The following is a 26,918-nucleotide window of genomic DNA, read 5'->3' on the forward strand; positions in this document are numbered from 1 at the left end:
TGGTAAACATATGAATTCTCTAACTTCTGGTCATCCTTGGCTGCCCCTTGAAAGTTGGGGTCATCTTTCCATTCAGCCTTCCCATGTCCTCCCGAAATCTGAAGTTTGCTCTTCTTTTAAAAATGTAGAAACCATATCATTCATTCACCAAACTTTCACTGCTTTGGGGTGCCTAGCTCCAGGCACTGTGCATGGTTATGAAAATGGAGGTGTTCAAGACAAGGTTTCTACCCTCAAGAAGCACACTGTCTAGTCAAGAAGACTGATTGCAACAGCCATACCAGACCTGCTGCTTCCCACCTTCATGTCCTTGCACTTGACCTTTCCTCTGCCTGGACAGAATGCCCTTGTCTCCCTTTCTCCTCTAGGGGAGGCTTCCTCCATCCCTACCCACAGCCAAGTTGTCCACACCTCTGGGATGCTCTTTACTTTGGTCCCACATCTGTTTCACATTTTTCACCTAGTATAGGATGATCTGAGATCCTGTTTATTACTTCTTCCAGACATATTCCTGCCTGGACTGTTTCCTGGCACATGGTAGACACATGATCATTATTGGTGGAATGAATGAGTGAATGAATTCACAGGAAAGGTGTAGCACTCTGAAGCTTAACTGCCTCAGCTTAAATGCTGACTCCAATGCTTACGGATTGGGCAAATGAAACTGAGTTATTTTGCTTCCCAATACTCACTGTTTCTATCTGTAAAATGGGAATAAGACCTGTTTCACAGGGTTGTTGCGGGGATGAGCAAATCCTTGATACGTGCTTAGCAAAATGATTGCCACTTGATAAGAGCTCCATGCATCGTAGCCATTAGGAGAGTCATCACTAGTACACATCTACTGGTTGACCACTAGGTGCCCTGCGCTGAGGATATAAAATGAATAAGGAATGGTATCTGCCATCAGTGAACTCCCAGCCTGACTGGGGAGACAGATGCAGTAACAGAAATTAACAGGCTGTTTTACCAGTAAGTGGGATTAGGAACACAGGGGTAGATACCTAACCCAGCCTGGGGTGGAGGGGCTAGATCAGTGAGGAAGGAATCACAGAAGTGATACTGGGGGATCATGAGATCTAAAAGCAAAAACAAATTCAGAATCTTGAAGGCCTATGCCCAAATCCTGCCTTAAATATTTCCAACATACTTCAGCATTTCCTTTTTTCTAGCTGTATTATTGACTTTCATTATTTCTTGACTTCCATGAGCATACTGCTTTACAATTTACCAAGGGCTTCCACACACCATGTAATGGTTTTATTCGATTCTCCCAACTTCCCTGTGAGGCAGATAAAGCAGGTAAAATAAAATTCAGTTTACAGGTGAGGAAATTGAGGCTCAGAGAAACCACACAGCTTCTGTGTGATATCAGCTAGATGTGGCCCCTATTAAGTCTGATGCCTTCCCATTCCCATGGTCTGTACACCTCATGAACAAACCAGGAGCCCACCACCTCTGCACCTTTGCCACACTATTTCCTTCACCTGGAATGTCCTCCCCATCCTCTTTGAATCTTTCTCTTCTCTGAAGTCGCTACTCTAACCCTAACTCCCCTGGGGAGTCTTTCCCTGTCCACACAGCTGGCAGGAGTCTCTTGAACTCCAAGAAGACTCACTGTCTAGGCTGTAATAGGACATTGACATCCTCTGGCAGAAGCTTTTGGTCTTTTTCATGTGCCCGTGTCTGCCTTCCCTACCTGGCTGCGAGCCTCTGGAGGGAGAGTACCTTGTTAATCTCTGTAATTGACATACAGTAGATGTTCAGTAAATGCCTGTTGATTAAGTGAATGGCATCAAGGTTGTTAGCCAAGTTTCCTTTTAGGCTGATGGGAACATACTTGCAGGAGAAGCAGAAGAGCTTTTATTAGGCAATGAGGTCCTGAAGGTGGAAGTGAGATGGAGCGTCAGTGAGCACAGAGTCTGCCAGCAAAGCACATGTATAACAACTATACAGATTGGAAAGTTCCAAACAGAGTAAGACACGTGTAATGGGAGAACCCAGGTGGTAGATGGAGGGGATGGAAGCACCGACAGAGGGAAGGGGTAGTGGCGAGATCTGAAGAAGGTCATGGAGCGTGAGAAGGAACTGACCAGGAAAACAAGGGGTGGCAAGGCAGAGTATAGACAGGGGCTCCCAGGTCTACAGAAGGAATAAAAACCAAAAACAACCCAGAGTCATGAAAAGACATGAAATGGATCTGAAGATAATATGGGATATTGTTTAAGTGCCATCCTGAAGTCCAAATAGATTCTGCCTCCTCCATGGATGGATGGAGGGATGGATGGATGGATGGATGGATGGATGGATGGATGATACGAACATCCACTCAGAATAAAGAGGAAACATAAGTCAAAGATAAACTCTTGACTCTGAATACTAGAATTGTTGGTATTGATAACTATGTGTTGACAAAAGCAATGTAAATTTATTCTTTAATAATCAGGAACCAAAGGTTAGCAATTTAAAAAATTACTCTTAATCCCCCCATCCATATATAACCACTGCTAATATACTGGTGTAGGTCTTTCCAGTCTTTCTTTTATGTCTCTCTTATCCATCTGTCTGTCCATCTAACTATATACCTACTTTCCTCCATATCTACCTATGATCCTTCTATTTATTCATCCGTCAATCCATCTAGTCTTTACTAAAACAAAAATAGGTTCATCTGGCACTTTACATTTTGTAACATAATTTTCTAACCAATTTATTATAAGAGTCCAGTTATGTCTACCTATTTTTAACTCAGATTCTAGTAGGTGCATAATATTCCTGTGGAAAGTACCAGAGTTGATACTACAATTCCCTACTTGTTTTTGCCATTATCAAAGATACTTCAATGAACGTGGGTACTTTTTTTTTTTTTAACACCTTTATTGGAGGATAATTGCTTTACAATGGTGTCTTAGTTTCTGCTGTATAACAAAGTGAATTAGCTATACATATACATATATCCCCACTTCTCCTCCCTCTTGGTCCAAAGTTCCAGCACAGAGGCTTTCTCTAAAGCTGATGGGGTTCTGGCTTGATTGAGCAAAGCTTGAACTTGATACAGGGACAGGTTTAATCCTCTGACATAAATCAGCTGTCTCTTGGAGTGACACCCCTTCATCTCCTCTGGATTTGTCTCTGCAGCCGCCAGGCAGGGTGGATGGACCTCTGCCGCAGCACAGGTACATTAATGCAGCCATCGGCAATCGCAGGCCGTCTCCAGCTGATACGGTTTGACGGCACCAGCCCTTCTGGCATCTTCACAGCACTGGTGATTCAGAGCTGTCAATTAACACAGCTGCAAGAAAATGTCAATGATGGATTTATGGTGTGTGGCAGTGACTTCATGACCCATAGATGGAAAAGCAGATGCCTTTGAAATAAGACTAGTCAATTTGGCAAGAGGAGGTGAGACAGACCTACCTTATATAGTAAAGCAGCACCCATTCTGCTACTTCCTTGAAGTTCAAGAATTCAATGGCTCCACACAACTTCCAGGAAAAATACCAAACTTTTTAGTCAAGCAAAGAGGTAAGTGATGTGGTAGAAAGAGGATGGGCTTGAAAGCCAGAAGTCATAGATTCTAGCTCAGTTCTGCTCCCCACTAGCTGTGTGACCTGGGCAACTGGCTCTCCTCTTGGGTTTAGCTTTCTCCATATATAAATGATCATACATAGAAGATGTCTGAGTGACTAAATGAGTCAGTAAAAAGTCATGCATCATTTGAAAGTCACTTACTGAGGGAATCTAATGTGCAGAGGGTACACAGTTGAGCTAGATAAACCAACCCCTGACTTTGGAACTTGTATTCTCAGGGGGTGGGTACTCGGGGGTCAGAACATAAAATAAACAGACTGTCAAATAGTGATTAAGTGCTCTGTTGAAGACAAAGCAGAGGGATGGTAGAGACCAGCTGGGTTGGGTTGGATTGGGTGGTCTGATGATGGTGACTGGGTAGGTAAGGTTGGAATGAGAAGGTAGAGAAAGCCACAGGTGAAGCTGGGGAGAAACAATCCAGCCTGAGGGAACCACTATACAATGCATATATGTGAGTTTGGTGTTCCATTAATTAAACACATATTTACTGTGTATCCCTCTGCTCTACCACAGGAATGGGAGGATGAACAGGAAACCCACAGGCTCTGCCCTCACTGCACTTGGAGTGAAGTGGAAGAAAAGGACTATTTATTAAACAGGTGATTGTGACACAGACTGATGGATGAGCACCAGGAGGATGAGCCGGAACTTGGGGTACTTCTGGGAAAATATGACAGGAGCCTCTAACCTAGCCTGGGAAAGCTGGGAAGGCTTCCTTGAGGAGGTGCCACTGAAGCGGAGTTCAGATCAAGCAACATCAAAGCAAAACAAAACAAGCCAGCATGGAATTTGAATTTGAATTTGAACCGACCATTGGTCTACCTGCTCATGCCCACTCTTTGACTGGCCACATTGGGATTCTGCTGGACCCAAAGTGATGTTGCAGAAAGTCTTTATTCATTTGGAAGAAGCCCAGGACATCACAGGAAAAATACATGAGATTCATTAAAGCATCAATAAAACATTCACGCTGTCACATTATCACTTATTGCAGGGGTTCTCAAACTTGGGCTCACATCAGAATCCCCCTAGTGGACTTGGTTAAACAGAGTGCTGGCCCTGTGCTACCCCCTGGTTTCTGATTCAGGATGCTTGTGTGGGGTCTGAGAATTTGCATGTCTAATAAGTTCCCAGGTGATGGAGCTGCTGCTGGTCTGAGGACCATACTTCGAGAATAACTGACTTCGAAGGGGTGCTTGAGTCTCTGGGTAGGACTTTTAGGGCCATGGGAGTGTTTTCTAAAACTTCCTCAAAGCTGATGAAGGAGAGAAGAAAGAGCAGAGCTGGGTACAGGAGCTCCCAGGCCAGGACATCTGGGGCCCTTCCAGAAGGATCCTCTCCAGCCTGGTTTCCCCTTCAGACTTCTTGTAGCCAGTGGATCCCAAACAACAATACTTACCCTTGCTTTGGCATTTGTGTTCTAACATGTAAATGCACTTAGAATTTTTCTTCTTTTCTGAGAGAAAGGTAGCAGGGCTTTGCCAAACCAAATACACGTACTCGAACACACATTTCAGCTTGGCCTCTTGGATAGTTTACCCTCAGTTCTTTTTCTCTCTCCCAAAGTCCATATTAATTCTCTGCTGGGTCAACTCCCAAAGATGTTGCTGTCATAGCCTCTGGGCTCTGAACAATGTCCAGACAAACCTGCTGGGCAGCGTGTGAGGGGAATAGAGCAGAGCAAGTCCCGGCTTTGCAGACACCTCACTCTGGTTCTGAATTCCTGACCAACCACGTAGCAATGACCCTTCATGGGAGCTGCCTAACCTCTCTAAGCCTTCGTAGAATGGTTGGGGAGGGGGAATAGCTCCACAGGATTGTTGGGATCTTGGCTAGAGATGATGGATGTTAAGCCTGGGGGCATAGGAGGCTCCCAGCAGGTTAGGGACCCACAGCATTCTGTCATGTAAAGTGGTGCTGGACACAGAATTGCTGGCTCCAGGTCCATCACCCTCTCCCACATGGCTTCCAAAACACACAAGAGCGGCTGGAGGGGCCATTGCTCAGTGCTTACTAGCCCTCCTCTGGCATATTTCCAGGCCCTTGACATCTTTTGCCTGGATTATTATTTTTTTAATTAATTAATTTTTTATAGATTTTTTTTCAGTTTTTAACATTTTTTATTTATTTATTTATTTATTTATTTATTTATGGCTGCGTTGGGTCTTCCTTGCCGTGTGTGGGCTTTCTCTAGTTGCAGTGAGCAGGGGTTACTCTTCGTTGTGGTGCACGGACTTCTCATTGCAGTGGCTTCTCTTGTTGTGGAGCACGGGCTCTAGGTGCGCAGGCTTCAGTAGTTGTGGCACACGGGCTCAGTAGTTGTGGCTTGGGGGCTCTGGAGCACAGGCTCAGTAGCTGGGTGCACAGGCTGAGTTGCTCCGCAGCCTATGGGATCTTCCCAGACCAGGGCTCAAACCCGTGTCCCCTGCATTGGCAGGTGGATTCTTAACCACTGCGCCACCAGGGATGTCTGGTCTGGATTATTGCAATGGCCTGAAAACGACTTCTCTGCCTCCAGAGTGCCCCTAAAATCCCTCTTCTGCCTCATCCAAGGGAACTTTTGTAAAGCAGAGGCCTGATCATACCTCCAAAAACTCTTCAGAGTCTCTCCACCATCCAGAGCAGGGACCATGTCCTCAGCGCCTACAGATGGCAGTAGGAAATAAAAGTGAGTGCCAGGACCATGGGTAGGCAACAGGGAGCAGTGGGGATTATGGTGAACTGAAGCATAGCTGTCCAAAGGCATTCAAACTCAGAATTCTGTAAAATCCTCCATGGGCCAAGTACAGCTTGTCCTGGCACTGAGTGTAGCCTTGGATTACCAGTGTGTGAGAGCTCACCTGGTGTATGAAGTCCAAGCTCCTTAGCCTGGCTTACAAGGATCAGCGTCCTCCTCCTTGCTCTGCCCTGACTTGAAATTCATACAACTGTCCAACTGTTCGCAGTTCCTCCACATGTGCTGGTCCTTAGCTCTGTACTTTGATCAAGGCTAGAATGCTTTTCCCCTACTCTTCACACGGCAAAATCCTGCTCATTGCTTAGAACTCAGTGCAGGCAACACCTCCTCCAGGAAGTCTTCTTTTCATTCACTCCTGGTTCTGCCAGATGGGTTATGCACCTTTTCCTGGTGCCCCAATGATATGTGGCTTTTTTCCATCGTTATACTCATCACACGGTACTACAATTATCTCTTTTGCATCTGCCTCTCCTGCTAAGGTGTAAACTCCTAAGATTAGGGACCAAGTGTGATTCACCTTTGTGCCTAATGAAAAGGAGCTATTCACTCATTGTTTGATAAATGGATGATGGGAGGCAGGTGGTCTCCACAGCAGTGAGAAGTCTGAACAGTGGCACAAGGGGTGCACCCATTAGCAACAGGCAGAAATTGGGAGAGGCACAGGACTGGTCATCCCTCTCTCCCTTCCCAGGATGAACATCACAGGGATGAGTATAGAACAATGAAAGTAATAGAACTGAAGTGCAAGAATGTCCTTGACTTTATCTCTCAAACACTAAAGACTGTGTCCTCTTATTGCTGATTTAAATTCCCAAGAGAAAATCTGATTGTCCAGTTAAATCCCTTTAGGCCCCATGGGACAGCTGCCCACACCAGACTAGCCCAAGATGCTGGCCAGGCTGCCTGTTGGCTGCCTATGGTCAGGGGTCCTTCTTTGGTCCAATTGGGGCAGAATCATATGCAAGAAAACATGGCACCTTCCATGGATAGAACCTCTCCGAAGGGACTTTGAGTGTGGCAGGTGAGTTCTCTAGCTTGGGTGGTACAGGGTTCAGGACTGAGACTAGGGTGAAGCAAATGAGGTACCTAGGGTGCAAAATTTCAGGAGGGGTCACTCAGGGTCATGTAGGTGCCTCACTCACCTCGCTCTAATCCTAGTCCTGATGGGTCTGATTTTCTGCATGACTTCAGGAATTCCCTGTCTCTCTGACCTTCAGTTTCTTCATCTGTAAAATCAAGAGGTCAAACTATTTGGCCTGTTAGGTTCTTTTTGGTTTTAGGACTCCTTTATACTCCCCCAGCTTTGGGGACAGCTCACCTTCCCCCATCTTACCCACTGGACTTTCCCCCTTTGTCTGAGGGACCTGATCATCTCTTGATTAGCTGCCCTGGCCAAGCCTGGCTTGATGTCCAAGGGCCCAGCTCACAAGCCACTTAACAAAGGCAGTCATGAAAGAAAACATAACATCTGTTCTGGGCTTTCATGGAGGACATGCTTCACATTCTTCCCCTCAAAGTAAAACGGATCAGCCTTGACCTGGGGTCAACCAGGGAGAAGTAATCCTCAGGGGGTAGGGTGCCATTCGGTGCTCAGATGAAGTCATTTACCACATGGTCGTTGGTAGCCCTGAGGAATGAAAGGTATTTGCCTTCCCTATTAATCACTCAAAAAAGTTTGTGAACATCTTGGGTCAAATTGACAGTTTGCATCTTGCACACAAAGGGGCCTAAGGTTTGACTCCCACTTAGTAAAAGTCCATGTAGGTTTGTTCCTCTGAGGATAAGCCGGAGGACCACAGAGATAGGAAGGGGAGATAATGGGAAGGCGGGGAGAGGAGGCAAGAAGGTGTTATTCATCTAGTCCAATCTCAGATCCAATGCTTGAACCCAAACTAAGAGGGTTCCATCAGTCATCCTCCTCCAAAGACAGCTCATTTCACTGACGGATGGCAAATGTTATTAGAAATATCTTTTATACTGATGAGCCAAAGTATATCTCCTTGACACATCCATATATTAGTCAGTATGGAAGAGGAACAAGTCAATATCTCACCCAAATAGTTGCCCTTAAAGCATTTGAAGACACATCCTACTTGAATCTCCTATTCCCCATGAAAAAAAAAAAAATCCCTAGTTCTTTCAGTCCATCCTTATACAATATTTCCAGGCACCCATCCCCTCTGGCTCATCCTGACCCCCCTCTTCTGGGATCATAGTGTATTGGTGACCTTCACACAGTGTGGGGTCAGACCACACATGGTTGTGCAAGTGTGCAGAGCAGATCAATCATCTCAACACACAGATGCCATTGGGTGATGACAGAGCCAGGAAAGAGCCCAGTTCTATTGATTCCCAGGTACCTGGGGCAGATGGAGAGATACCAGTAAACCAGCGAGGGAGGGGACTAGCCTTTGCAACATGCAAATAGTTGCATGGAATTTATCATGTGGGTACCATCCCTGGGGGCTCCCGTGGACCACGCATCTACACAAAGCCAGCACGCCCATAGATACAGAATCCAGATCTGTGCAACCAGATGTGCTATCAGCCAATCAAACAAGTAACAATTCCATGGCTAATGTTAAAAAGCCGATAATACAGTGTAAAGGGAAGGCCTGGATGAAGACTCACACCTCTTTGATGTATATCCGTGTTGCCTAAACTCTCTTCCTTTCCTTGATTACTAACAACCATGGAGATGCTCGGTTCCCTTTATACTACATTTCCAAGAAGCTCATACAATGTGTCAGCTCAGTTTCCCTGGCTTCCCTTATTCCAAAATTCTGGAACAATTATTCCCTCATTTCATATGGTACCAGATTTTTCATTCTGCTTTTAATGATGCTGTGATTTCTTCTTTAAGGTATATATTAGTTCCATGAATATTGCACAGTATTACTATGGTAATGGAAAGGACACTATTCTTGACTTATCCCAGTGGTTTCAGCTGCTACATACAATGACATCTCCCAAACTTTTACCCTGAACTATATCCTAAATCATGCACTACATCTTTCCAATGGTACCTCTCCCTTTGGGGGTCCCACAGGTACTTGAAATTCATCATCTCTCCTCCCCACCCATACTCTGAATAATCTACCATGATTAATGGTCCTGTGATCACTGCCAATCAGAGCACTGTGCTGCTGAGAGAGGAAATTCACATTTCTTGAGCATCCACTGCAAAGTTTAACAACTGTGAGGTACAAATATTATCCCTATTTTATAGAGAAGGAGACTGAGGTACACTGTCTTCTGCCCCATGCTTGATCCTTTAACAAATGCAGTGGGCTCTGCTTTCAAGGTACATCCAGAATTCCAGTGCATCATACACATTTGAAGCATAACTATCTTGTTTCCAGCAACCATCATCTCCTGCTGTGGTTACTGCAATAGGCCCTAACTAGGTCTCTCTGTTTCCATGTTTGTTCCTCTAAAACTGAATTTTGTAAAGTCTCCAGAGAGAAGTCTTCACGTGATTCAGATAAACTCCCTGCTAAATTTCCATCTCACTTAAAATGATGTTCTTCTCATTGTCCTAGAGGACCTATGTAATCTGCCTCCAGTTCCTCTTGGAACTCACCTCCAACTGTGATTTCTCCCTCTCCCTGTGCTCCATCACATGGGCCTCCTGGAACTGCCACAAACACATCAAGACACTCTTGCCAGAGGGCACTTGTACTTGTTTTTCTCTCCATCTGGATACACCTCCCCCAGATAGCCACATGGTTTCTCCCTCATTTCCTTCAGCATCCCACTTAAATAGGACTGTATTCTCTGACCACCCCATGCATAATCTTCATACTCTCCCTTCTCCTTTCCTCACATGCTCATTTTCTTTTTCTTCCTGACACATCTACAGCCAACATATATATTCAATTTTTATTTGTTTGTTGTCCAGCTCCTCTCACGAGAATATAAGCCTCATAAACTTTTATTCTTGTGACAAAATCTATTTTATCTTACATCAGGGGTCCCCAACCCCCGGGTCATGGGCTGGTAGTGGTCTGTGGCATGTTAGGAACCGGGCTGCACAGCAGGAGGTGAGCAGTGGGTGAGCAAGCCAAGCTGCATCTGTATTTATAGCCGCTCCCCATCACTCACATTACGGCCTGAGCTCCGCCTCCTGTCAGATCAGCGGCGGCATTAGATTCTCATAAGAGCGCGAACCCTGCTGTGAACTGCGCATGGGAGGGATCTAGGTTGCACGCTACTTATGAGAATCTAATGCCTGATGATCTGAGGTGGAGCTGAGGTGGTGATGCTAGTGCTGGGGAGTGGCTGCAAATACAGATTATCATCAGCAGAGAGGTTTGACTGCACAGAGACCATAATAAATCAATTGCTTGCAGGCTCATATCAAAACCCTATCAGTGAGTGGCAAGTGAAAACAAGCTCAGGGTTCCCACTGATTCTGCATTATGGTGAGTTGTATAACTACTTCATTATGTATTACAATGTAATAATAATAGAAATAAAGTGCACAATAAACGTAATGCACTTAAATCATCCTGAAACCATCCCCCTCCCTGCCCCAGTCTGTGGAAAAATTGTCTTCCATGAAACTGGTCCCTAGTGCCAAAAAGGTTGGGGACCACTATATTACATCTAGTAGGCGCTCAATAAATAGCCAGTGAAAGAATGACTAAGAGGCAACTGGTAAAATAGGGAGGACCAGAGATGGTATGGGATTCAGAGACCATCACCTACAAGAATTATTGGGAAGGAGGAAGAAAATATGACCTGGAAGGATAGCACAAGGAAGGGAGCCATGAGGACTGACTTCAACTATTTGAAAGGCTGTCATGCAGAGTAGAAGATTTATTCTGAATTTTCCATAAGGTAAAACTAATACTACTGAGTAGTTTGCCAGGTGGACAAAAGGGGTGTGGCAGGCATTCAGGACAGAGAATTATTTGAGCACTGGGTTGATGCTGAGACATGGAAGGACATGGCTTGTTTGCTGAATACCAGTTAGTCATGTGTAGCTGGAGGGGAGGGGTGGTAGATGAGGCCACAGAGATAAACTGGGTGGGCTATGTAAATATGTCATGTCACGAGGTTTGACTTTTATTGTATTTATTTATTAATTTATGTAAACATCATATGCTCCCCATTTAATGAGCACACATTCTGTTCTAGGCTCTCTACTGGGTCATGGGGATGAAAAGAATGGAATATAAAATCTCTGTCCTTAAAGGATACTAATGGGCATTAATCAAGTTCCTAATGGCCTCTGCACATAACAGGTGCTCAAAAAATACTGGATGCCTGAATGCAAGCTAAATTTTTCTAGTTAACGCTTATAACAATCCTGTGAAGCAAATGAAATTTTACCCATTTTATAGGTGAGGAAACAAAAATTTAGAGAAGTTTTCTGTCCCATCTCTATAGAGTTGGTTAAATTTTGAGCCATCATTTAAACCCAGCTCTGTCTGGCATCAAAATTTTTTCCTTTTTTGCATTATGTCCTCTTGTCACCTCAAAGGAGCTCAGACTCTCATAAATGCCTTCATAGACCAGGGAAGTACAAAGAGGAGGGATGGATCTACTATATACATCAGGGGAGTTTTGAGGGGGAACCTGAAAAATGAGTGAGACTCTTTAATCTCCTTGCCCAAATAGTTACCAAGTACCTAGAATGTTCCCAGTGCCTTGCTACCAAACCCTGGGAAGCAAGGGTCACCAAGATTGAATGTTCCAGACTTGGGTTGTACAGTCTGGGTTTAGAACACCAGCTTTCCCCTTGATTAGCTCTGTGACCCTGGGCTATCAATCTTCTTAATTCTCAGTTTCCTCATCCATAAAATGGGTATTAAAAATTGTACATCCTGGGACATCACTACAGATCCTATGGCTATTATAGGGAAATAAAGGAGTACTATGAACAACTCTATACCTACAAATTCGACAACCTAGATGAAATTAACCAATTCCATGAAGGACACAATTTGCCAAAACTCACACAAGAAGAAATACATAACCTGAACAGGCCTATGTCTATTAAAAAAATTGATTCAATAATTAATAACCTTCCAAAACAGAAAGCACCAGGCCCAGATGGGTTCAGTGGTAAATTCTACCAAACATTTTAAATAAATTTTACTAAATCTCTGCAATCTCTTTCAGAGGATAGAAGCCGAAGGCATACTTCCTAACTTACTCTATGAGGCTAGCATTACCCCAATACCAAAAACAGACAGACATTATGAGAAAAGAAACATACAGACCAATATCTCTCATGAACATAGATGCAAAAGTCTTCAAAATATTAGCAAATTAAGTCCAACAATATATAAAAAGAATTATGCACACAACCAAGTGGGATTTATCCCAGGTAAGTAAGGCTGTTGAACATTAGAAAATCAATTCATGTAATCCATTACATCAACAAGCTAAAAAAGAAAAATCACTTGATCATATGATCATATCAATAGATGCAGAAAATACATATGACAAAATCCAACAACATTCATGATAAAAACTCATAGTGAACTATGAATAAAGGAGAACTTCCTCGACTTGATAAAGAATATCTACGAAAACCCCACAGCTAATATCACACATGATGAGAAACTCAAAGCTTTCACACTAAGGTCAGGTACAAGACAAGGATGCCCCTGTCACCACTCCTTTTCAACATCATACTGGAAGTTCTAGCTAATGCACTAAGACAAGAAAGGAAAAGAAAATAACAGGTATGCAGACTGGGAAGGAAGAAATAAAACCGTGTTTGTCTGCAGATGACATGATCATCTAAGAAAATCTGAATTAGCAAAAATCTCCTGGAACTAATAAGTGATTATTACCAGGTTGAAGGATACAGGTCAATATATAAAGGTCAATTGCTTTCCCACAAACCAGCAATGAACAACTGGAATTTGAAAGTAAAAATACAATACCATATACATTAGCACCCCAAAAAATGAAATACTTAGGTACAAATCTAACAAAATATGGATAAAATTTATGTGATTAAAACTACAGATCTCTGATAAAAGATATTAAAGAAAAACCAAATATATGCATAGGAAGAATCAGTATTATCAAAATACTGATAAGTATCAAGTTCTTCACAACTTGATCTGTAGGTTCAATCTAATCCCAATCAAAATCCCAGCAAGTTATTTTGTGGATATTGTCAAACTAATTCTAAAGTTTATATGCAGAGACAAAAGGCCCCAAATAGCCAACACAATGTGGAAGGAGAAGAGCAAAGCTGGAGGACTAAAACTACCCAACTTCAAGACTTATTATATAAAGCTACAGTAATCAAGACGGTGTGGTACTGGTGAAAGAATAGACAAATAGATCGGTGGACAGAGTAGAGAGCCCAGAAATAGACCCACATAAATATAGTCAACTGATCTTTGACAAAAGAACAAAGGCGATACAATGGAGCAAATTTAGTCTTTTATACAAATGGTGCTGGACCAATTAGATGAACACATGCAAAAAAAAAAAAAAAATGAACCTAGATGCAGACCTTATACCCTTCACAAAAATTAACTCAAAATGGATCACAGACCTATATGTAAAACTTAAAAGTATAAAACATAGAAGATAACATAGGAAAAAAACCTAGATGTGGGTATGATAATGCCTTTTTAGACATAACACCAAAGACATGAACCATGAAAGAAATTATCATTAAGCTGCACTTCATTAGAATTAAAAACTTCTGCTCTGTGAAAGAAATGTCAAGAAAAGGAGAAGATAAGCCATGACTAGGGGAAAATATTTGCAGAAGACACATCTGATAAAGGACTGTTATCCAAAATATATAAAGAAATCTTAAAATTCAATGACAAGAAAACAAACAACCTGTTTAAAAAATTAGCTAAGAACTTAACAGACACCTCACCAAGGAAGACACATAGATGGCAAATAAGCATATGAAAAGATGCTCCACATCATATGTCAACAAGGAAATGCAAATTAAAGCAGTGATATACCACTACATACCTATTAGAATGGCCAAAATCCTGAACACTGACAACACCAAGTGCTGATGAGGATGTGGATCAGCAGGAACTCTCATTCACTGCTGGTGAACCTGCAAAATAGTACAGTCACTTTGGAAGACAGTTTGGCAGTTTCTTACAAAACTAAATACATTTAGCAATAACAGTCATTGAAAACTTATGTCCAAACAAAAACCTGCACAAAGATGTTTATAGCAGCTTTATTTATAATTGCCAAAACTTGGAAGCAACCAAGGTGAATGGATAAATAAACTGTGGTACATCTAGACAATGAAACATTATTCAGTGCTAAAAATAAATGAACTATCAAGCCATGAAAGGAAACTTAAATGCATAATACTATGTGAAAGAAGCCAATCTGAAAAGGCTATATACTGTATATATGTATATACTGTATATATGTATATACTGTATATATGATTCCAACTATATGACATTCTGGAAAAGGCAAAACTATGGAGACAGTAAAAAGATTAGTGGTTGCCAGAAGTTGGGAGGGGGCGGGGAGGACGAATAGGTAGAGCACAGAGGATTTTTAAGGCAGAGAAAGTACTATGTATAATGTTACAACGATGGATATATGTCATTACACATTTGTCCAAAGCCATAGAATGTACAGTACCAAGGGTAAACTATGGATTTGGGGGTGATTATGATGTGTCAATGTAGGTTCATCAGCTAAAACAAACATACTGCTCTGGTGGAGGATGAGCATAATGGGGGAGGCTGTGCATGTGTAGGGGCAGGGGTGACGTAAGACATCTCAGTACCGTCCCTTAGTTCTGCCGTGAACCTTAAACTGCTCTAAGAAAATAAAATCTTAATGAAAAAAATGTACCTCTCATAGGAGGTCATTAGGGAATTCAGTGACATAAATCATGTAGAATATTTAGCACAATTCCTGGCACAAAATAAGCGATCACTGACTCTCAGCCATGGGATAATGAAGGTAATGATGATGAGGGTATTCTGGCTCCAGCTGACAAAGCCAAGGACACGTCTGGCTAATAACGTCAGCTTAGAGGCTTCTAATCTGAAAATATTCAGAATAAAAGCTGGGAACCCGTTCTTCACAGCCCCACAGTGAGAAGTGCTGTACCTTAGGTAGGACAAGGAGGAAGATAAATTGCTCTCCAGCCCACAGTGCTATAAAACCCAAGAAAAGTTTGTTTTTGTTCTAAATCCTTTTTAATTTAATTCTTTTAAGGAAATAGTATGACATTTGCCTGGGGTCTAATCAGAATGCCTATAGATTTATATATTCGAGAACGTTAATACAAAACACTTTTCAAAATTCCCTTTGCTTTGGGGATGCTGATCTGCATTTTGTGTAAGTCTCGGCTGTGCTCTAGGCGGCTGCTCTAATGTTTCTGCTGAGGCAGGCAGGGTCCACCCACCCAAATGCATTTCATCTAAGTGTGATTTGGTCTGGGACATCTCGGTAATCAGGCAAGACAAAGCAGATTGAAAGCATGTGAGCAGCCAGTTTCCCAATGAGCTGAAACAGGCTCTGTTGATAGAAACCACTCCACACAGGGCACGGGTGGGATGTGGTGAGGGAGAGGGAGAGAGGGAAGCCCGAGGTCAGGTTGTGATGAGGAGGTAGGAGTTTGGTCAAGCCCGGGGTCTGTCTGGGATGCCAGCCATGAGAAAGCAAGCTTCAGCACAGCTGTCTCAGATATGGAGTAACCCCACATATTTATATTTCAAAACTCATTTCCTAGGGGGGATTTTTGGGAATTCACATCATGTTGTTAAGGTCAGAAAATCCTTGGGCCTTGGTATTCTTCTCCCAGGACTCTACAATATTCAGTATGAGGAAAACCCAAGAAATGACCCACTCTGACTTGAGAATCTAATATGTGCTTTTCTTAATTTTCCTCTAATTATCACAGAAGAGATTACTAAGTTTCAGAGAGGAGCAGTAATTAGTGTTTGAAGACCCAAATGTCCTAGAAGGGCCCTGGGAATCTACTGGGGAGGAGAGAGGGAGGGAGATCTCCGTTTATGTCACCTTCTAAGTTGTGAGCAGGGCACTGGAAACTGAGACAGGAACGTGGGCAGCCAGTGAGCAAGCCCTGTTCCAGATCATTCTGGGGAGTTCCGCTTCAGTTCAGAGGGCTGTTCCAGGTTCCCTCAGGGGTGATTTTGGAGGCCCCACAGGACTTCCCAACTGAGATAAGGAAGGAGAGGTCATCCCTATTCCCTTGAAAATGATTCCGCCAAGCCCATCATGTCAACCTTCTGGACCAGTGAGCAAAAGAATAATAATACACATTCAGTCTTCTAAAGGGAAAGTGTCATCACTTATCCTCATTTTTATTGTACTGGAAGTAGGTTTGCCAGATAAAATATAGGATGCCCAGTTAAATTTGAATTTCAGATAAATAATGAAAAAGTTTTTGGTATAAGTATGTCCCAAATGTTGCATGGGATAGACTTATACTTAAAAAATTATTTACTTTTTATTAGAAATTCGAATTTGTCCAGGTATCCTGTATTTTTATTTGCTTAATCTGGCAACTCCTTCCACAAGTCACTAGACAACTTCTTACAAGTGTCCCCTTGCAGGGGGTGGGAGGTAGCAGGGTATAGCACAACTTGCTATGGAGATGGGGATGATGATAAAATATGCTACTGAGTGGTAGTCAGCCTCCTGTCACTGAGACTTCACTTGGTAGTTCCCATACCTTCCCTGTACCCTTAACCCCTCACTCTTCAGCTCCTGGGGAAAACAGCATGGACCCTGAGCCAACTGCTTGGGTTTGAACCCTGGTTCCACAAATTGTTAGCTGTATGACCTTATATTAAGTAACGTAACCTCTCTGTGTGTTTCTAGGTTTCTCATTTATGAAATGGAAACAATAATAGCAGTTCCCTTAAAAAGTTGTTTTGAAGCTTAAAAGTACTTAGATCAGTTCTTGGCCCATGGGAAGAAATAAATGTTAATCATTATCATTCTTCTTCTTCTTATTCCTCGGTAACTGTATATAAAAGGAGTTGGGCTGGTGAACATCCTGTGGTCACATCAAAGCTGGGGCAGAATTTTGGATCACAGAAGACTTTGTAGAACCACTGTAGTTCAGAGAAGACAAAGGCTTTGTGGACATTTAGTGCCATCCTCTTGTTTTACAGGTGAAGAGAAAACTCAAGGCAGAGAGGACAAATGGCTGGCTCCAAGCTTCACAGGTGGTTGATGGTAAGGTCTTGGGTGAAAAGGCAGATATAGATCAAAAGAAACTAAAGGAATTGAGCTAATGGTGGAGAGCCTTTTTGCTAGAATCATAGAATTACAGGATCATGGAGCCACCACGAAAAGCCATGGCAAAATGTGCACCAGGGTCAGCCTAAGGCGAGCCACTGACTCAAGAGTCGAGTGTTGATGATTCCTCTTCCAGTTTTGCCCTGATGTTTGCTATGTGTCTTTTGGAAAGTTCTCACCTTCTCTGGCCTTCGGTGTCCCATCTGTCCAACAGAGATAATCATCTTAGCTCTGTCTGCTTCCTAGGGCTATTGCAAAACCTTTGGAAGGAATGACACTCTGGCCACCTCCCAAAAACTCGCTACCCCACTTTGCCCTTTTGGCCTCTCCCCAGCTCATCAGAGTGCTGCCTTCCTTCACGTCCTTGGCTTCTGGCCCTCAAAGGCCTGGGGTATCTGGACCTCAGCTGACTGATGACCGGCAGATTCCAGTAGGTGGGGTAAGGGTGGAGACGGCTCCTTCTTGCTGGTTTACATTACCCATCAGCCTAGATTTAAGCCATGCAAAGACAGCCTCTGAGCTCAGCTCTCAAGAAACACTTCTTGAATTGAGCAGTGACTTTGCTAAAAAGCAAGTCTGATCTTGACACTTACCAACCTAACTTGTGTATAGGTGTGAAACTGGTCCCCGCCCACACTGCCATTTATTACTTTTTACCCAGTTACCCCTGATCAAATCCATTCTTTACATGGCCGCTGAGAGGTCCTTCTAAACTAAAATGTAATTAAGACAACTATTTGCTTAAAACCCATCATCCACTGCAGAGATTTTTTTTTTAAGTTCATGGATAGGCTTCAGCAAATTTTTGAACACCCTGAAATGCACACCATATTCTGCTTGTGTGCACATTAACTTTGATCAGATTCTCAGAGGGCTCTGTGACATCTCCCACGTTGCATTATGCACCCCTCCCCCCCAGAAAATGTTTTCACACTTCTGCTCCACAGGATAAAGTCCAAACTCTTTAATTTGTAGGGCATACAAAGCCCTTCATGATATACCAGCTTCATTTTGAAGTCTCTTGATCAATTGCCCAAACACATCATACTATTCCTCACCTCCTTGTTTTTGCTCAAGGTCTGCCCTCTGACTTGAACATCTTCTCCTTCCTATCTCTCCTGCTGAACCCCCTCACCTGGTTGACTCCTACTTAACTATTATAACTCAATTCAAGAGTTCCCTCTTCCAGAAAGCTTCCTCTGACCCTCTCCTCCACCCCCCACTGGAGGAGAGGTCCCCCCCTGGCCTGTCACAATGCAGATGCATCCACTTCTCTAGAATTGCACCATTCACACTGTGCTCCCATAAAATGAAAGGTCTTTGAGGATCAGACTGTGTCTCGCTCACCCTTTCCCTCCTCTCTTTCCCTAAAGCCAGTGGTCCTCTGGGACCAGCAGCATCTGCATCACCTGGGACCTTGCTAGAAATACAAATTCTCAGGCCCCACCCCAGACCTACTGAATCAGAAACTCTGGGAGTGGGGCTAGCAAGCTGTGTTTTAACAGGTCTTCCAGGGGATTCTGATGCCCACTCAAGTCTGAGAAGCACTGACCTGGAGAGACTCTCCTATCTCTTGCCTGGTCTACAGGGACAGCGCCTCACTGAGCTTTGTCATCTGTTACTTTCCAATCTATTCTCCACACTACAGCCAGATTACTTTGTTGTAACATGTAAGGGCCCTGCTCAAAAGCCTTAAGTGGCTTCCTTTTGCCCTTAGAATTAAAGTCAGATACCTCAACATGGCCTACAGGGTCCTCCATGATCTGGCCTTGCTTTTTTACTCCAGCCTCACCCTGCATTTCCCCTCCATTAATTCTCTACCACCAGGCCCACTGGCTTGCTTTAACTTCTCAGACCAGCAATCCCTTCCTGTCTCAGGCTATGTGCTGGGGCCAGGGAGAAGGACACAACTGAGTCACCTTCTCTGCCGTTGAGAAGGGGCAGTCCAGTAGGAGAGACAGATATGGACACAAATAAACATTTAGATTACAGGAAGCAGAGGAACAGAGTTAAGTACGTGGTACAGAAGCAGCCAAGATTAATTCCATTTGGGGGCTTCTTTTCTGTGGCCATGTCTAAGTGTTTCTAAAGCTCTAAGGGGTAGGTTTTCCCATTTGAACATTCCAGCCCTAGTCATTCCATTGCCCTGAGCCTCAGTCCCCAAATCTGTAAAATAGGGGCATGGGAAGGGGCACATCAGGATGCACGAAGAGCCCACCTGAGCACAGGGCAGGCCAGGCCTGCAGTCGGGGCTCAGCAGGGTAATGGTTCTCCCTTATTTCTGGAGCAGAGTCAAGTTTAGATTGTGGGGAGACCTGAGCCTCAGCAGAAAATTAAGTACAGCCTGAAAAAAAAAAAAAATGAGTTAAGGAGCAAGCTTGAGGTTAGGCCTAAAGAGAAAGGAAATTTCCCTTCCACGTTGAGAAATCTCCCTCCTGTGGGTGTGGTAGCGAATGTGAAAGTGGAACCTCCCTCCTGGCCCCTGCACTTACCAGAAGGGGCAGTGAGGCTTGCAAAGGCCTGACAGAAAGAGCAGCAGCTGAACAGGAACTGGGGTGCCGGTTCTGGGAAGCTGGGGGCTTCTGGGGCAGAGCCCAGAGGCCCAGTGTTTACAAAGCCCAGAAGCACCTGCCCCCAGACTGTGTTAGACACAGAGCAAATCACGTGGAGCTCTTGGCGCCATCCCCGGTGCTAGAAAGTTGGAGAGAAAGCCAGGATCACTTCTCCAGGGCTCAGAGCTCCCAGCTTTCCAGACAAACAGCCCAGCTATGGCCACTGGGAGGAGGTGGGGGACACAGAACAGGTTGAGTGGGTTAGATATTCATGTATTCATTTATTTATTCATTCATTCACTCCCAATTTCTCCATCTTTAAAATGGGTAAAGGAATTCCTTTGCTGTCTATTTGGAATGCATATAGTGGGGAAGGGTGGAGGAAGGGTTGTTATAGAGATCAAATGAGAGAATACATTCAGTCATCATTTCATGTACACTAAGTAAGCATCTGCTATAATAAAAATAATAATGGACACTTACAGAGTGCTGCTTTAATCCTTACAACCACTCTCTGAGGCAGCCGCTGTTATTTCCACTTACGGATGAGGAAACTGAGGCTCAGAGAGAGAAATGTGCCCAGATCACATGGCTAGTCAGTGGTGGAGCTGGGATTTGAACACGAGCAGACAGGTGACTGGTCCTGTTCTCAGAGCCACAAACAGGGCCTACATCTTATCTCTGGCACTAGAGTGGGGGATCTTCAAAGTCAGGAATGATCATCTATTGACCTCTGAATCTGCAGTGCCCAAGCCACAACCCAGGATGTAGTAGCTGATCACTGAGTGTGGGTGGGCAACTTGAATATCTATAAAACAAGGTGAAATGAAGCAATCTGGTAGGCAGACAGGGAAGCAAACGGCATTGTGATGTAACAGGTAGGTCCCTACAAAGGACTCCTTGGAGTTTGTGCTGGGTCAGTGTATACCAGTCAGGGTATCAATGGCCCATCTATTTATTTATATTTAGAGGAGGGCTTATCTGCAAGGATGCAGATGTAGAAGAATCACAAGGGAGATCATAGCAGCTTAGTGGCTGCTGAACTTTTCCCAGAGGGGAGGGAGAGTCCTGCAGAGTGGACCACCTTAGGAGAAGCAGCGAGGGACATGGCCAGCTCCAGTGCCCTTGCAAGGAGGGAATCATTCCCTCTCTCCTTCTGGTCCCCTTCTGAAACTCCCAATTGGCCAAGAACCCACTGATGCCATCTGCACAGATCAACCTCCTGGGCACAGAGCAAATGGGGAAAGCTGGAATATGGGTCTAAAAGGGAAAACAAAAGATATTCTGCACAGATGGAAGGGAAGTGCAGGTGTTTACTGGAAAGCAGAGCTGGAAAGGACATCCCGTCGAGGGAAAGGATGTGCAGTCACATTGTCCGGAAGGCTTGGAATACTTTGGTATATCAAAGGCATTGGGAATGAGAGATGGAGTGGTAGGAAATAAGATTAGAGAGAGAGGCAAGGACTGAGTCATGAGGAGATAAAGCAGGGGACTCTATTCTGCAGCACTGAGGAACCATGAAGGCATTTAAGCAAGGAAGTGACTAGCATGTATAAGTTTAACATATTATTATTAATATTATATAAACACTTAAGGTGCCTGATATAAGATAGATGCTTTGCAAATGGTGGTTAACTACAGCGGCCATTCCCCAGTGAGAAAGCAGACTCCAAGAAATTAAGGAAGGTCGGGCCATATTGCAAGAGCCTGGTCTTGACAGAGTTCAGCTGCAGTTCACTCCTGATTTCTGTCCTGTAGGATGAAGCCAGCGTGATTGGCTGCATGAAAGTGAGCTCTGTCTCTCTGCCCCATATGCAGGGTTTCCCCCGCATCAGATAAGCCCTGTGTAATCTAAATCCATTTTGATCTCAACAGAGATCTATGTATACGTGCACACACTTAGAGCCATGGGCTGCAGACCTGGTGCTCCTGCTTGTGATTTGAGCCATGTTATCAATACTTGCGAGGGTAAACTTGGGAGATCAAAGCTATCCAGGTCGGAAAGGCTAATATTGAAATTCCAGACTTGCAGGCACAGCTCTGAAATTCCATGGCTCAGAATCAAGTTCACATACAAAATCAAATCAAACATTTGCTTCACAGAGTTGTAGGGCTCTGGAGTGTGGGTGGGGTTTGCATTTAGGAGAAATTGGGGGCCCGCCCAGAATGGAATTCTGTGAAATTCTGGCTGAGGATAGTCTTTCGGTTAAAAGCTCTGTGTGACCCTAGTTGGAATAAATATATTTTCATGGCCCAGCTTTAACATCACAGAAATGTTTACAGTCTTTGGAAATAATACATTCTGCTGCTCTCAAGAGGTAAGACCTGGAGATACCACCATTTACCTTGCAAGGTAATATGAAAACTAGAGATAATGGACATAACTTTCTGAAACATAATAGGCTCTTAACACAAGGAGCTGTTTTTATAATTGGCCCTGTTCTTACTGTTCCATTCCCTTCACCACCACAAACATGCAGACAAATACAATACTCTTTGCAGATGCCAAACCACCTTTGTCTGCTTACCCCATTCACTTCAGTAAACCTTTGGAGAGTGCCTTTCACATGCTAGGTAGAATGTAAGGCTTATTTTGAGTGCGAAGATGAAAAAGATGGCCCCTGAAGTAGATCAGTCTGGTCTTGGGTGGCAGATACACTCAACTACTAGTTATAATACAATGCAGATGACTTAGAAGTGGGATATACCCAAGTCTGTGAATTCACAGGTAACAGAAAGAGTCATTCATCCTAGTAGCAATGGATTAGCTTTTGTGGATGAGCTGGACCTCCAACCCTTTCCCTAATGTAGTATAATAAATAGCACTGGATCTCAGAAACATAGGTTCAAATCCTGGTTCTGCCACTTTTTGAGCTGTGTTATCTGGAGCATATAACTTAACCTCACTGAATCTCAATTTCCTTGTCTGCAGAATGGGGGTAATTATAGGATCTACCTCATGGAAGTGTTGGAAGAAATAATGAGATATCCATGTAAGGCACTTAGCACTGTTCCTTGTAAAGCTAACACATAGTAGATTATTAAGCTACCATCATTTCAAAAAGGAATTAATTTAACCTTTCATCTTGAAAATGTAACATCCCTTCTTATTGTGCTGACATACAACTTAATTATATCTTACATCCATGTAATTCTTTTAACAATTTTATAGTAAGTTGAAACATACACAGTTGCCAATATTTGACCAATTTTGACCTATAAAATGGCAACTTCATAATAGCTTTTGAAAGCACCTTCTCCTGCAATGTCTCATTTGATCTCTACAAGAATTTCGTGAGTGTGTTGGCACCTGTGGGATGTCCTCCCACGGTCCTTTTCCAAAAGTTTCTCCTCCCCCAGTTCACACGGACGCTGAGACACCATCATGTTCAATGGCTGCTGCTGTTTGCCAAGGGTAAGCATATGGCCTAGTTGGACCGAACAGTTTCTTCTCTGAGATTTTTTTTTTTCTTGTCTGAGTAGAGTCCTAGAGACTTTTGCTTGCCTTTCTCCAGTAACTGAAATTGTTCAGTATTAAACTCTGGAATAGTTGGTGGCTCTGTTTTCTACCATTCATTTAACTAATTAGCATATCTTGAATACCTTCTATGCTCCAGGCACTGTGTTGGGGGCAAGGGATTAACAAATGGATAAGATCCTTTCCCTCAATGAACTTTATTGTACTCGAAGAGACTGAAACTAAGCGAGAAAACAGATCAGTTATGGCAAAGTGTGGCCAGTGCTGTGCTGGGAGTGTGCGGAAGGAGCTAGGCTACATTGAGAGAGGAGGAGGCAACCAATATACCGAGAGCTGCAGAGAAAACGCTGGAGGGAGCAGGAGTGGGATTTCAGTCCCTGGTTCCAGCAGCATCTGAGGCCATGCTCTCTTGCTCTCCTCCCAGCACCTTAGTTATTCAGTTTTCCTTGGATCTCATGTTATAGTTGAATTCAGTTCAGCTTCTATCATCTGCAATCAGAAGGACCCATTGTAAAATATAACAATCTAGATGGAAGCATTTCTTCTTCTCCCTGTAACAATGAAACAGGTAAGGGTATGTTTGGAAAAGTGGGTCTGAAACCTAAGCCACGCAAATCCTTTTTGGATATGTAGCTTAAGTACAAATCATAAATAACTAATGTAATCTGGGACATGGCACGAGATTAAAGAAATAATTCATCAACTTTAGTTGGGTCATTGCTCTCCTCACCATCTTTGACAGCTTTCTAATGTTCAACAATATGAAAAGATTGATAGGATCAGAGTATCTGGAAGTTGAAAAGAACTTTAAGGATCATGAAAGCAGAACTCATTTTACAGATGTGGAGATGGAGGCCCAGGGCAGATACATGACATGTTCAAAGTCACATAGCTTGAAGGCAGCTGGGTTAGAGTTGAACACAGGACTCCTGACTCTCAATCCATGTTCAGGCTACCATTGACTCATTCATTCACTCATTCAAGAAACATTTTGAGTGTCTATTATACGTCAGGCCCTGTTGTAGGTGCTGGGGTCACAGTGGTTTCTGCCCTTATAGTTTCACTCTAAGTGGGGGGAAGACAGACAATAAACAAATAAATAGAAAATCTCATGGTACGTGTTAGGAAGAACCTAAAACATGATAATATGAGAAAGTATGTGTGTATAGGGGGAGGAATCATGTTATTCTAAGTCGAATGGTCAGAGAAGTCTTCTCTGAAGATGTGCTGTTTAAATCAGGATCTGAATGGCTGGAGGAATCAGCCATGTGAAGATCTGAGGGAAGAGTATTCCAAAGAGAGGTGACAGTTGGTTCAAAAGCCCTGAAATTCGAATGAATTTACTTATTCAAAGAACAGAAAGAGGGATAATGTGCCTGAGGCACAGTGAGAAAAGGGGAACTAGGGGTTGATGTGAACTGAAATTGGAGAGGTCAGCAGGGGCTAGATTGTGGCTTTTGGGGCCAAGGTAAAGAACTGGGTTCTTATCCTAAGTGTAACAGGAAGCTATTTGGACAGTTTTAAAGAAAGAAGCAAAATGATTTAATTTCGAAGGTCAGCTACTGACGATGTAAACCTGAAAAAGAATCAGTAGAAAACCTTAGAGGGCAGAGGCCATGGAATGCTGCTCAGTTGCTACACAGCTGGTTATCTGGTCCCCTTATTCCTCATTGATTAATCAATGCGGAGCAGCCTAACAAGCAATAATCACCATGAGAGCAAACCACAGAGAGGTAGCCAGAAACGGCCAAGAGGTTCATCCCAGCATTAAAAGTTACCAGGTCAAACCCCACCTGGAGGTGGACATTCCATCCATTGGACCAGGAGGGGCATTCCAGGCAGAGGGAAAGCTTGTGGCCGAAAAGCCCAGAGATGGGAGCCTCACAGTGAGCTGGGAAGAGAGAGCAGGGGCCCTCAGACAGCATTTCATTTTGTAGGGGAGAAGTAGGTGTAAGGAAATATCACCATGCGAACAAGCGAGGAGGAAAAACAGACTGATTCACCCATTCATTCATTCATTCATTTATTCAAACAAATCCTTATTGAGCCCAGTCTTCATGTAAAACTCTTCTAGGTACAAAGACATAACAATGAACAGAACAAAGATCCTGCCTGCAAGGAGCTCAGATTCTAGTAGGAAACGACGGACGGTAAATGAGAAATGTAACCATATGTCAGGAGCAGAAAAATGAAACAGTGTGTGTGTTTTGTCTGGGCATTTTGTTCTCTGCCCAGAGGGGTCTGGCTTACAGAGAAAGCAGGAGAGAAACGCAGTCCTTGCTCTGCTCATCTAGCTCTGCCCGGCGGCTGGCTGCTTCCCCGCCGAGGAAGCCTTCCTGCTCTTTCTTGGCACAAATCACTGGGGTTGAATGTACAAGGGCAGGGGAGGGGAGGATGAGGTCAGAGAGGTAACAGGGCCAGGTCGTGTAGCGCCTTGTAAGCAGTGTCAGAATCTTGGGTTTTACTCTGAGTGTGATGTGTTTGCTAGCACAATGGGAAGGAAGGCACAAGGAGAGGTGCCCTATATTTGTTCCCAAACAACCCTACTTCATTCACCTGTCCTTGCCCCTGCCCTGCTTTGGCTAATACGTCCTCTCTGCAGGTAGATAAAGAAATCAGAAACTTTCTCTCTCTAAAGAGACATCTACCAAACGTCCAACTCTCTTTTAGCCCCTTTACAGAAACCCCTCCAGAAATTTTTGAGTTTGATGGGGGGAGGGGTAAACCTACTATTTCCTTCAAACCTAATAACATCCAATTTAACCCACTCTATCCCCAAGGTGGTCTTCTTGGTGGGAGGGCTCCAGGATGAAAGAGGAGATGCCAAGGAGCTTGGTCTTGGGTCTGCCCCTGTCTGTCTGTGTCCCCTTGGGTAAGTCAATTCCCCTCTCTGTGGGTGAGGGGAGAGTAGTAGCCGAATGGGGGCTCAGACTTCATTCTCTCTAAACTTATTTCCTACTCTAGTATTCCTTGAAGCCCCATCATTCCTTTCCTTTTCAAAGGGCCGCCACCTTCAGGCTTTGAAATGTGTACACTGTTGAAAACAAGGAGTAGGAGGTTCAGGGTGGAGAGGGGAGGCAAGGCTGGGCCGAGTGAAGGGCGAGGCTGGCTGGTCCAACACCACGGAGGCTGGGCAGCGGGAGCATGGGGTCCCTCTCGGTGACTTGGGGCAAGTACTAGCTCTCTGTGCAGAGGGAGCTCTGACAGGCTAAAGCAAACCAGATGTGCACCAGAGGGAGCAGAGCCTATTACAGAGTGTTGTGAAACGGCCCAGGGGAGGTAAATAAGCAAAAACAGGCCAGTTGCCTAGCAG

The sequence above is a fragment of the Balaenoptera musculus genome, chromosome 1, assembly GCF_009873245.2.
Source record: "Balaenoptera musculus isolate JJ_BM4_2016_0621 chromosome 1, mBalMus1.pri.v3, whole genome shotgun sequence".
In the NCBI taxonomy this organism is placed as follows: Eukaryota; Metazoa; Chordata; class Mammalia; order Artiodactyla; family Balaenopteridae; genus Balaenoptera; species Balaenoptera musculus.